Raw genomic sequence first — 12,821 nt, forward strand, 5'->3', positions numbered from 1 at the left:
TGGACCTGTGAGACCCAGAGAACAAGTTATCTGCTTCCAATATACAAGGGAGGGACAGGGGTAGGATAGACATTCCCATTCCAATAGATAGAAATTAGAAAGAAAACAGGGATCACGGGTACCAAACAATGCCAAAACCCAGCAAGGCAAACTCCATTAGATTTCAAGTTCCGAGAGTCATCTATGCAATGAATGATGTTTTGTCCTTGGGCTAGATGGAGTGGCAGGCCCACCCCTTCTAAGGGCTTGTATAGTAGCCATGCTGTTCCTGAACACTGGGTGAAAGATCTAAACTCTCCTAGCACTGGGGAGGGAGCCAGACTCTGCATGAATGCTCTCTCAGCATTGGAGTGGCAGCACTCTCCCTGAATGATGGTGCACAAGACCCATCCCTCTAAATGCCAGGGCGAGCGATCTGTTGCCTCTAAGAGTAGAGGCAGTCCACGTACATGGGGGCCAATCTCTTGGCCCAAGGAGATCTCTTCAGTTCAGACCTCAGCTTCTACCATTCTGCCCTTGAAGTCATTCCTACTTCAATTTGGCCTTTCTTTGTCCCTTTCAGTCCAGGAAGGCAGTGGTTCCACTTGTACAAATTTCACAAAAACCTGTCAGCTTTCATGTAATTCACAGGAGTCCAAACCTTCAAACAGAAGAACTTTCCACAGATTCTTCCTGCATAACTACATGTCCAGTCCTGACTTCTATTGAAATGACTGCCTGTTTCCATGTTCAGTTAAATGCTTACATGGAGCCCTAGTCTCTGGGGGCTCCCATCCCAGGCCACAGCTTAACTGAAGGAACCTCATCCAAAGTTGTACGTAAAATGGGTTCACACCCACAGGAATGGATTAAGTTTAAAAACATGTTTTTCTTTAAAAAAAAAAAAAAGTTCCAAGGGACCTGTGGGACATCATCATGCATACCAATATATGCATTAAAGGAGTCCCAGAAGGACAAGAGAGAAAGGAGCAGAAAAGATATTTGAAGAAATAATGGTGACAACTTACCAAATCTGAAGAAAGACAGGACTATACACATCCAAGTTCAGTGACCTCCAAGCAGGACAGACTCAGATAGCAACACCAATGCACATTATAGTGAGATGGTTAAAATCCCAAGAGAGAATTTTGAAAGCAGCAAGAGAGGTGATTTGTCACATATAAGGAATTGTTAATAAGGGTAACAGTGGCTTCCTCATGAGAAACTATGGAGGCCAGAAGGCAGTGGGATGACATATTTAAAGTTCTTCAGGAAAAAACCACACACACACACAAAACTGCTAAATTCTACATCCAGAAAAATTTTCATTCAAGAATGAAGGCAAAATCAAGACATTTACAGACACACAAAGGCCTGCCCTATAAAAAGTGCTGAAGGGAGTTGTGGTAGTTTAAGGCTGTGACAGTTTGAAGCTGGGTGGATCCCAGAAAATCCTGTCTTAATGGTAATCCATTCCTGTGTGTGTAAACCCATTTTGATGGAACTTTTTGATTAGATTCCATTAAGGTACCTTCCTTTGGATTAGATCACTTCAGTGACCTATGACCCAGGGTGGGTCTTAATCCTCTTACTGGTGTTCTTTATAAATGGAGGGATACAAAGCCACAGACACAGAAAGAAGGTTGCAGAGACAGAAGCGTCCAGAAGTTGATGAACCTGGGAGAGAGTTCATCCTGAAGCTGATGGTAATGAGGGCCAGAGAAGACGGGAGAGCAGACTGGCATTGTGCTCTACTATGTACTTGATCACCCCCAACTACAGCTGGGGAGAAAACATCTCTGTTGATGCCTTGATTTGGCCACTTTCAGGGCCTCAGATCTGTAAGGCTTTTAACCTAATAAATCCCATTGTAAAAGTCAACTCGTTTTTGGTATGTTCCTCCCAAACTGAAACATAGGCTTTTATGGACCCCAGAAGAATGATGTCCTTAGAGCTAATCCATTCCTGTGGGTGTGAGCCTACTGTAGGTGGGACCTTTTGATTACATTATTTCAGTAAGGGCTTTTTGAGTAAGTTAACTTCTGTAAAATATGACTAAGGGTGGCTCTTAATCCTCTCACTGGAGTCTTTTACAAATGGGATGAAGCCACAGAAAACCAGAGGAAGCCAGAAGCTGATAGCAGTGAAATCTGGAAAAGAAGGGAGAGATCAGCAGGTACTGGCACGTGCCTTGACATTATGACGAAGGGGTCCAGGATCACCCACAGCCAGTTTTCAGGAAGAAAACATTGCCTGATGATGCCTTGATTTGGATATTTTTCTCAGCCTCAGAACTGTAAGCTTGTGAGCTAATAAATTCCCATTGTAAAAGCCAACCCATTTCTTGTATACTGCATTTTGGCAGCCTGGCAATCTAAAACAGGAGTCCTTAACAGCTGAAATAAAAGAACACAAGACAGTAACTCAAAGCTGTAAGAAGAAGTAAAGAATGTTGATAAAAGTAACTAATAGGTAAATATAAAATGCCGTATTATTTTTCTTTTGGTTTATAATTGAGTTTTCCCCATCTATATGACATAATAGGCTAATGTGTCAAGGACAGTGAAAACCTATATAAATTGGGATACTACATATAAAGATGAATTCTGAGCCAATATCATAAAGGGAGATGGATGGAGATATGTGGGAATAGAGCATTTGCATATTCCTGAAAATAAGTTGGCATTATTCAAACCAGGTTAATAGTTAAAGATGTTAATTGTAACCACAAAGGCACCACTAAAATAAAATAACTAAAAATATAGCAAAAGCAAAAGAAGGAAAAAGTATACTACAAAATAGCAAATAAATACCAAAAGAAAAAAAGAGAGACAAAAATAAGACGTACAGAAAGCAGCTAAACGGCAGGAGTAAATCCTTTTTTCTCAGTTATTACCTTAAATGTTCATGGGTTTTTGCCAGGGGCTGCCTATGCAACGTACCAGAAATGGGTGGGCTTTTATAAAGGGAATTTTATTTAGGGTAAAAGCTTACAGTTCCGAGGCCATGAAATGTTCAAATCAAGGCAGCATCAGAGATGCTTTCTCATCAAAGTCAGCTACTGTTGATCCTAGTGTCCTGCCACAGAAGATTGCCACCGATCTCGGCCTTTGCCTCAGAATCTAGTGTCCCAGAGATCAGCTGTGGGCAACCAGGCATAGGGCTTGTGTCCTCAGCCATGGGCTGCTCTCTGGGCGTAGCCCCTTGGGGGCCTCTTAACGGTGCCTCTGTGTTCTGCTGGTTCCAGAACCGGGGACCTCTCTCAGCCTCTTAGAGCTTCTCTGCTTTCCTGTAGTCCTCTGTCTCATGGCAGGATCAAATATGGTGGAGCTCCCTTTTCCTGTGTGTGTCTTCTATGTCCCCATTTAATATCAGGCCCAGCAAGAGGGCAGAGACTCAACCTGAGTCACACCTCACTGACAATCCAGTCAGAAGGGTCTCACAGCACAGGAATGAATTAGTTAAAAAACATAATCTTCCTCTTTTTTGGTGGATTGATAAAAGAACTTCACTGTCACAACTCTCCTATAAAAAGACAAAGATTGGAAGATTAGATGAAAAAGCACAATTCATCTATATGCTGTTTAAAAGAGACACAGTCTAGATACAAAGACACAAAGAAGTTGAAAGATAAAGGGTGGAAAAAATATTCCATGCAAATAGTAACCAAAAGAGAGCCAAAATGGTTGCATTATTGTCAAATAAATTAACTTTTTCAGAAAAGGCATTTGACAAAATCCCACATCTTTTCATGATAAAAATTCTCAGAAAACTAGCAATAGAAGGGAACTTTCTCCACATGATAAAGGCCATTTAAGAATACCCCACACCAAATATCATACACAATGGTCAAAGACTGAAAACATTTCCCTTAAAATCAGTAATGACAAGGATACCCTCTGTCACCATCGTTATTCAACATTATCCTGGGAGTTCTAGCCAGAACAGGTAAAAAGAATAAAAGTCATCCACCTTGTAAAGGAGAACTGTCCCCATTCACTATCCCCATTTGCAGCTGATATGGTTCTTTATGTCGATAATCACAAAGAATCTATAAGAAAGCTACTAGGACTAATAAATGAATTCAGCAAATTTCAGGATCAACACATAAAAATCAGTTGTGTTTCCGTACACCAGAAATGAACAATTTGAAATGGAAATCAAGAAAATAATTCCATTTACAATAGTATCTAAAAGAATAAAATTCCGAGGAATAAATTTAACCAAGGAATTGAAAGACTTATACACTGAAAACCACAAAATATTACTGAAAGAAAGTAAAGATCTAAATAAATGGAAAGACATTCCGTATTCATGGATTGGAAGACCCAATATCGTTAAGATGTCAATACTGCCTAAATCAACGCACAGATTCAATGCAATCCCTATCAAAATTCTAGCAGCCTTTTTTGCAGAAATGGAAAAAAAAGATCCTCAAATTAATATGGAATTGCAAGGGACTCCAAATACCCAAAAGAATCTCGAAAACGAAGAATAAAATTTGAGCACTCACACTTTCTGATTTCAAAACTTAACAGAAAGCAACAGTAATTAAAACAGTGTGATACTGGCATAAGGGTAAACCAATGGGATGGAATTGAAAGTAAAAAATAAATCCACATCTATGGACAGTTGATTTTTGAAAGGGGTGTCAAATACATTCAGTTGGGAAAGATATAGTCTCTTCAACAAGTTTTACTGGGCCGCATGCAAAAGAAAGAATTTGGATCCTACCACATACTATATACATATATAAAAATTAATTCAAAATAGTCTTTACCACCTAAATGTGAGTTAATACTATAAACTATATCGAGAAAATATAGGGAAATATCTTCAGGACCTTGTATTAGGCAATGGATTTTTAGATTTTATATCAAAAGCATAAGCAACAAAAGAAAATATATTAATAGATAAAATGGACTTCATAAAATTAAAAACTTTTGTGCATCAAAGGATTTTTTCAAGAAAGTGAAAAGACAACTTACAGAATGGGAGAAAAATATTTGGAAGCCAAAAATCTGATAAGGGTTTAATATCCAGAACATACAAAGGACTCCTACAATTCGACAGGATGGAGACAAACACCCAATTTAAAAATAGGCAAGGAATTGAACAGATATTTCCCTAAGATATGCATATGACCAGTAAGCACATGAAAAAATGTTCAACATCATTAGTCACTTGAGAAGTGAAAATCAAAACTACAATGAGACAATACTTCACATCCACTAGGATGGCTGTAATTAATAAAATGGAAAACAGCAAATGTTGGGGAACATGCAGAGAAATAGGAGCCCTTGTGCATTGTTTGTGGGAATATAAAATTGTACAGCTGCTGTAAAATTGTACAGCTGCTGTGGCATTTCCTTAGAAGTATTAAACATGGAATTACCATATGACTTGGCAATTCCACTTCTAGCTATATTCCCAAGAATTGAAAGCAGGAAATAGAACAGATATTTGTACAATAATATTCATAGCAACATTATTCACAGTAGGCAAAACAGGAAAGGTATGAATAAGCAAAATGTGATATATTCATACAGTACAATATTATTCAATTATGAAAAGAAATGAAGTGCTGATACTTGCTATAACATGGATGAACCTTGAAAAGATCATGTTGCATGAATTACGCCAGACACAAAAGGATAAATCCATATTATTTCCCACCCATGCAGGTGCCCACTGTCCATTTGGTCATGCCCAGTTGTGTTGTAGCAGGGTGGGCTTGCCTGCCAAGGATCTAACCCTGTGAACATGTGGAAAAGAGGATAGAAAATGGGAGGTCCATTGATTCATTTGTGGGCCAGAAAAACTCCTTAGAGGTACCCCTTTATGCCACAAAGGGGACAATTGAAACTTTAATTTTCAAAGAAAACTAAAGTTATGATGAGAAAGGCAAGGTTGGTACCATAGCAGTGATTGCGTTTTTAGGAGGAAAGAGTCATAGGCTTTTAGCATGGCAGGTAGGAAGTGGACCTTGTCCAATCTCCTCATTGCTGAACAGCTCAGAGGCTGCAGAACAAGGAAATAATTGCTGCTCAACTATTGTTGAATTTTCCTGACCAGTACTTTTGCTTGAGCATATAAGGACTATTTATTTTAAAACTTAGAAGAGTCATAAAGAATGTTGCACCAGTACATGCGAAAAAAAAAGGTAATTGATAGTGGAGAGGAGAAATCTGAGTCCACAGGGAAGATAGCTGCTTGGAAACCATGGAGGAAAAGAGAAATGAAATGCAGCATCAAAGTTAAGAGCAGAGAGGTTAATTTCATTAAAGCTAGGGATCATTTTGAGATATCTGCTTTCTTGAGTACCCCAGAGGGCTGAGAAGGGGTAGGAATTGCAGTTTGGAAGAGGAGGAGCAGCAGGGCAGAAGCACGAAATATTTATAAAGAGGGAAAATACTTGGGATGTAATTAGGTAGGTTAGAAATTGATATTACCTAAAATGAACTCATTGTATTCCTGCCAGTTTCTTCTTGAAACCTTACACATCATGCCCTTAATCAAGTAGTTTTGTTTCTTAGCCTTCCCACGTTTTTGTTATGATTTTAGCTATGGATCAAGAAGGGGAAGGGACAGTTTTCTTTTGCTTCTAGCATATCCCCGCCTTGGAAGTAGCCCCACTCTTGGGTTTTGGCAGTGGTGTCAGAGTGCGTGGTGTTTTTATTATCACATTCCTAGGAGCTTAAAAATCTGTATATCTGCTAATGGTGGAGGTGTTTGGTGCCAATATGTCAGTGACCCAGCGGGGTTGGTAGCCCAAAGAAGGAATGGCTGATTGGCAGCAGGGAGAGGACTCTTTGGAGGGCGCTGCGAGAAGGCTGGGGAGATACTCAGGAGATCCACTTCATGTCCTGCTCCCTTTGGAGGGGAATGTGCAGGAGAGTGCAGAGGACGATAAATGTAAAGCTCAGAAGTATATTCTATCCTAGAGATGCACAGAAGTAGGACAGAGTGAGAAGAGAGGAAGGGGTCTACCACCTTATCAGCTTCCTGAATCCCACTCCCCATGATGACGCCAGGAAGGCAAAGACAGTAAGCAGTGGTGACTTGTAGACCTTCGGGTTAGGGTTAATGCACTTGGAAACATGTGGCATGACAGGTGATATTAACTGAGCTCCTTACAACCCACCACTCCCCTTCCTGGGTGGAAAGACGCTGGCAAGTGAAGGTTTCTTGTTGCTCTGTAAATTTGGGTGCAGATGTGGTAAAATCCTTTTCCCTGAAATATATATAGATGGATTAGTCATAACTTCCCTCCTAGCTGGTATTAAAGTAATCAAAACACAGTTTAGTTTTAGATACGGCAGGGAGTATGTTGGTACTTTTTTTTTTTTTTAGATTTATTTTTATTTATTTCTCTCCCCTTCCCCCCCTCCCAGTTGTCTGTTCTCTGTGTCCATTTGCTGTGTGTTCTTTGTCCGCTTCTGTTGTTGTCAGCGGCACGGGAATCTGTGTTTCTTTTTTCGTTGCGTCATCTTGTGTCAGCTCTCCTTGTGTGTGGTGCCATTCCTGGGCAGGCTGCACTTTCTTTCGCGCTGGGCGGCTCTCCTTACGGGGCGCACTCCTTGCGCGTGGAGCTCCCCAACGGGACACACCGTGTGTGGCACGGCACTCCTTGCGCACATCAGTGCTGCGCATGGGCCAGATTCACACGGGTCAAGGAGACCCGGGGTTTGAATCGCAGACCTTCCATGTGGTGGACGGACGCCCTAACCACTGGGCCAAGTCCACTTCCCCATTGGTACTTCATGAGGAGCTAGACTTACATATTTGTACATAAGCTGTCTTACCACACAGCTAAGCTTGAGTGGGAATGGTAGGTGGGGGTGGTGGGGGTGGTGGGGGTGGTGGGGGTTGTGGTTTGAGATCTGCTTTTACTCCACTTACAAGCTGCCCAGTTAGCCTGTTCCTGTTTCATGGAGGCTGACAGAAAACACAAGACTCCTGGGCATGAGCATTAGCATGTGTGTCTCAGCACCCCATGTCCCCCATCCTTTATGTCAACCCCTTGCAAACATAACCCTGAGAAGTGGCCCAGGGAAAGAGCAGTCAGAGTCTTGCATCCTTGGTGGACCCAGGATGAATGTGCCAGGATGCTCAGTGCCCACGGTGGAGTACCTCCAGCAGCAGGGATGAAGCTGGGAGGACAGGGAAATTCTCAGGGACCACAGTTGACAAGAGTTCAGGAGGCTGTGAGGGTGGCAGCTTTGTCCCAGGACCTGAGGAACCTTGGCGCTCATTTGGTCATCTCTTAAGCACTACTTCAGATTTTCTTGACTTTGCCTGCATCTTACTTCAGCTCTTGATGCAGCAACAAGTTCTGACTGGCTTCACACCTGGCAGCACCTGCCGGGTGCCCCTCTGGGAAGAGTGGGAGGTCAGCAACACTTGGGGAAAAGCTGATCTGTAGGGAAACATTTGCCCCTTCTCTACCTGCATGAAAAAATAGCCTGAGACATTTCTCATGAACCCTCATGTTGTCTTGCTGGAATGGCCCCTGGACCCCTGTAGCAGTGGCCAACTTGATCCAACACATCCATGGGCCATCTTTTCTCCATTACTGCTTTGCTCCCCCATCCCTCTTTCCTGCTTCATGGGATCACACAACCCACAAAGACCTCTATGGCTTGCTTTCTGGGGAACTCAGGGTCGGACAGTTGCTCTGGGGTAAATCACCATTCAGATGGTGTAAGGATCCAACATTGGGGTAGGTGGGTGTCTTAGTCCTCCAGGGCCTCTTAGCAAAGTGTCACAGACTGGGTGCCCTAAACAACAGGAATGCCTTGCCTCACAGTTCTGGAGGCTGGAAGCAGGCCCGTGTCCTCGGTGCTCCACATGTCCTGGCCAGGCCGGGAGTCCACAGCACCCTTTGCTTGTGGCAGGCCTCAGCCTCTGTCTGTAGCAAGGCCACAGTCTCTGTCTAAACACTTCTTCTCATAAGAACACCATTCATAAGGGATTAGGGCTCATCCTCCTCCAGCTTAAACTCATCCTCAACAGATCCTATTCCCAAATAAGACCACTCTCATGGGTCCAGGGATTAGGATTGGAACAGTTCTCTTTGGGGAACACAACTTGGCCCATAGCCTGGGCCTGTGGGAGGCCACAATCATTAACATGTCCTTGGGCCGGTTGGGATGTGGTGAGAGCGCAAGGCCAGGCCTCGGTCAGACAAGTGGTTCCCAAACTTGGCTGCGCATTAGTCACCTGGGAGTTTAAAAATCCTGATGCCGTAGTCATGTACCAATTATATCCTATATACAAAACTGTATTAGTCAGCCAAAGGGGTGCTGATGCAAAATACCAGAAATCTGTTGGCTTTTATAAAGGGTGTTTTGGGGGTAGAAGCTTACAGGTACCAGGCCCTAAAGAGTCCAACTCAAGGTACCATAAGTGGTGTTTTCTCACCGAGTCTGTTGTCACATGTTGACGCAAGATGGCTGCAACTGTCTGCAAGGGTTCAGCCTCCTCATTTATCTGCTTCTCTGTGTTCTTCTCCTGCATGTTTACTTCTTGGGACTCCAGCTCAAAAACTCCAAACTCTGTTCTCTGCCATGTCTTTTCTCTGTGAGTCCCCACCCACCAGGGGGCGTGGAAATGCAACATCATACTGACGTGGCCCAAGCAAAGCCTTAAGCATTATTTAATCTAGTAAAAGTGAAAACTCTGAAACCAATATAATCTGATATGCCCAGAGGAAAAGACCAGTTCAAAACAATCCATTATCTATTTTTGGAATTCATAAACAATATCAAACTGCTACAGTAATTATATCAGATTATCAGGGTGGAAGCCCGGCAGCAGGATTTTTTAGAGAGCCCTGGGTGATTCTAAGTGCAGCAAAGTTCAGGAACCACTGGGTTGGTTTTTTTATATTTTATTTTTATTTTTATTGTTAAAGGAGGTACAAGAGATTGAACCCAGGACCTTGTACATGGGAAGCATGTGCTCAACCACTGAGCTATACCCTCTCTCCAGCCACTGGGTTTTACAGTGGCTTTAACATTTGAATGGTGTTGGAGCAATGAAAATCACAAACATTGTGGAGTGTGAAAAAAGAAAACAAAGTCTTCAATAAACCAATCATCAGCTTAAGGCGGCTATAAAACCCAGAGGGTCTCTATGGCAGCTCTGATGGAAATTCTCATTGTGATGGTTTGAAGTTCTTTTATGAATCCTGAAAAGAAAAAGATTGTTTTTGAACTAATCCATTCCTGTGGGGGTGGGTCCTTTTGATTGGACGACGTTGGTGAGGCATGAGCCAGCTTGAGTCTCCACCCTCTTACTGGGTCTAATATAAAGGGAGAGACAGACACAGATAAAGGAAACTGCCATACTTGATCCTGCCATGTGAGAGAGAGGACTGCAGGGAATAAAGCCCTGAGGGCTGAGAGAGGTCCTGGAGTCTGGAACCAGCAGAGCTCAGGCACGGAAAGTGAGCCCACGGGGCTGGGCCCTTGGAGCATCTCCAGGGTGAGGAGACAAGTCCTGCCGTATGCCTGGTCACCACGTGGCAGGATGCCAGGATCAGCAGTAGCTGACTTGGGTAAGAAAGCTTCTCTGACGGTGCTCTTGATTTGGACATTTCATGGCTTCAGAACTGTAAGCTTTTATCCCAAATAAATCCCCCTTATAAAAGCCAACCTATTTCCAGTACTTTGCATTGGCAACCCTATGGCAAACCAAGACACTCGTCTCCCACAGACTCCACTGACAAATGAGGCCACGTGTGCAAAGGCAAGGGTGGCAGGATGCAGAGGAGGCTGGGAGCAGAACCTCGACAGGGCCCAGGTCGAGCCAGGATGGGGCATGGACAGGCAAGCCTGAGATCTGGAACCCCAGGTTTGCTGGAACCCTCCATGTCAGCAGAGGTGTCCCCTTCCCCTTGTCTGGAGATCTGGCAGGGGCCTCAGCCGAGGTCCCTCCTCAAGCTCTGACCCTGCTGCCCCTTTGCTCCAAGCCAATGGCCAGCACAACTCAAGTCCCTGCTCTGGGACGTGCAGGCCTGCCCCATGCTGGCAGGAACTGGGGTGCCTGTGGGAGTGGATCTAAGCTGGTGGGCTGCGGGGGAGAAGTCTCACCTGAGACTTTAACACCTGGGCGAGCATGCTGGAGCTGACCACAGTACTGACTGGATGGCCCCTCAAAGCCTGCTGCTGGCCACAGCCCGTCAACCAAGGGGTGCAGCATCCCTGGACCCCTTCACTACCCCAGCTGCCGTGCCCAGCCATGCAGGTGCTCTTATCCTGCCAGGCCAGCTTAAGCTGCTCCGTAGGATCAGTTATGATGCCACAAGCAGCAGAGATTTTAATTTAAAAATTCCACAAGAGATAGGAACACTTACTTGCTTTTGGTGGGAATGCAGAATGGTATTCTCAATGTGGAAGTCTGTCACTTCCTAAAGAAGCTGAATATAGATTTGCCATGTGTAGCAGCTTAATATAATCGATGAATTCCAAAAAGAAATATGGGATTATGCTTGTAATCTGATCTGTACCTGGGCAAGATTGAGTTATGATTAGCGTGCTGAGTCGCCACCCCTTGGTGGGTGGGAACCACAGATAAAAGGCATGGCAAAGGACAGAGTTGAGGGTTTTTTGATGTTGGAGTTTTGATGTTGTAGTTTGATGCTGAAGCCTTAAGCTGGAGCCCGGGAATTCAGCACATAGAGGAAAGAGAAGCCAGCCCCAGGAAGAAGCAAGCCCTGGGAAGAAAGGAACCTTGAACCCAGAGAGAAGCAAGACCCTAGAAGGGAGGAATTCAGGAAGCCTGAACCCTCACAGTTGTCGGCAGCCATCTTGCTCCGACACATGGAAACAGACTTTGGTGAGGGAAGTAATTTATGCTTTATGGCTTGGTATCTCTAAGTTCCTGCCCCATATAAATACTCTTTATAAAAACCAACCCGTTTCTGGTATTTTGCATCAGCACCCCTTTGGCTGACCAATACACCATGTGACTCAGCAATACCACTACTGGGTATATACCCAGAACTGAGAGCAGTGACATGAGCAGACATCTGCACACTGATGTTCATAGCAGCGTTATTTATGATTGCCAAAAGTTGGAAACAACCCAGGTGTCCATCAACCAATGAATGGATAAACAAACTGTAGTATAGTCACACGATGGAATATTATGCAGCTATAAGAGGAAATGAAGTCATGAAGCATATGACAACATGGATGAACCTGGAGGACAGTATGTTGAATGAAGCAAGGCAGACACAAAAGGACATATACTGTATGATTGCACTATTATAAATATATTGTGTAATCTCATCGAGTTCATAACTTGAATATGGGTCACCAGAAAATAGAATGAGATTAAAGAGTGGAAAGCTGAGGGCTAATTTGTGCAGAACTGGTAAAAAAAGATGTGTGCTGATCTTTGGAAATGAATAGAAAAGGTAAAAGCCCAACATAAGGTTAGTAATTAGCAGTATTATTGTGCGGGTATGACAGTGATTTAAAGGGACAGTCTAAGGTCATGTATATTACTAAACAAAGCTAAAAAATGTTTTGTGAACTGTATAGCATAGTAAAACTGCATGTGAAATATGAATATGGGTAAAATTGCATATATAAGACCATCTTTCTTTGAAGCTGAACAAGTGTATGTTAATACTACAAGATGTTAATATCAGACAAAAAAAACCATTAAGCTAAGTGAAAGAAACCAGATATAAAGTACTACATAGCGTATGATTCCATTTATATAAAATGCAAATATAAACCAATTTATAAAAGTGAAATTACATATGCAGTTTTGTAGGGCTGGGGATGGACTGCTAGGGGATATGGAGTTTTTCTTTTTGGAGTAATGAA

This window comes from Dasypus novemcinctus, chromosome 2 (assembly GCF_030445035.2).
Source record: "Dasypus novemcinctus isolate mDasNov1 chromosome 2, mDasNov1.1.hap2, whole genome shotgun sequence".
In the NCBI taxonomy this organism is placed as follows: Eukaryota; Metazoa; Chordata; class Mammalia; order Cingulata; family Dasypodidae; genus Dasypus; species Dasypus novemcinctus.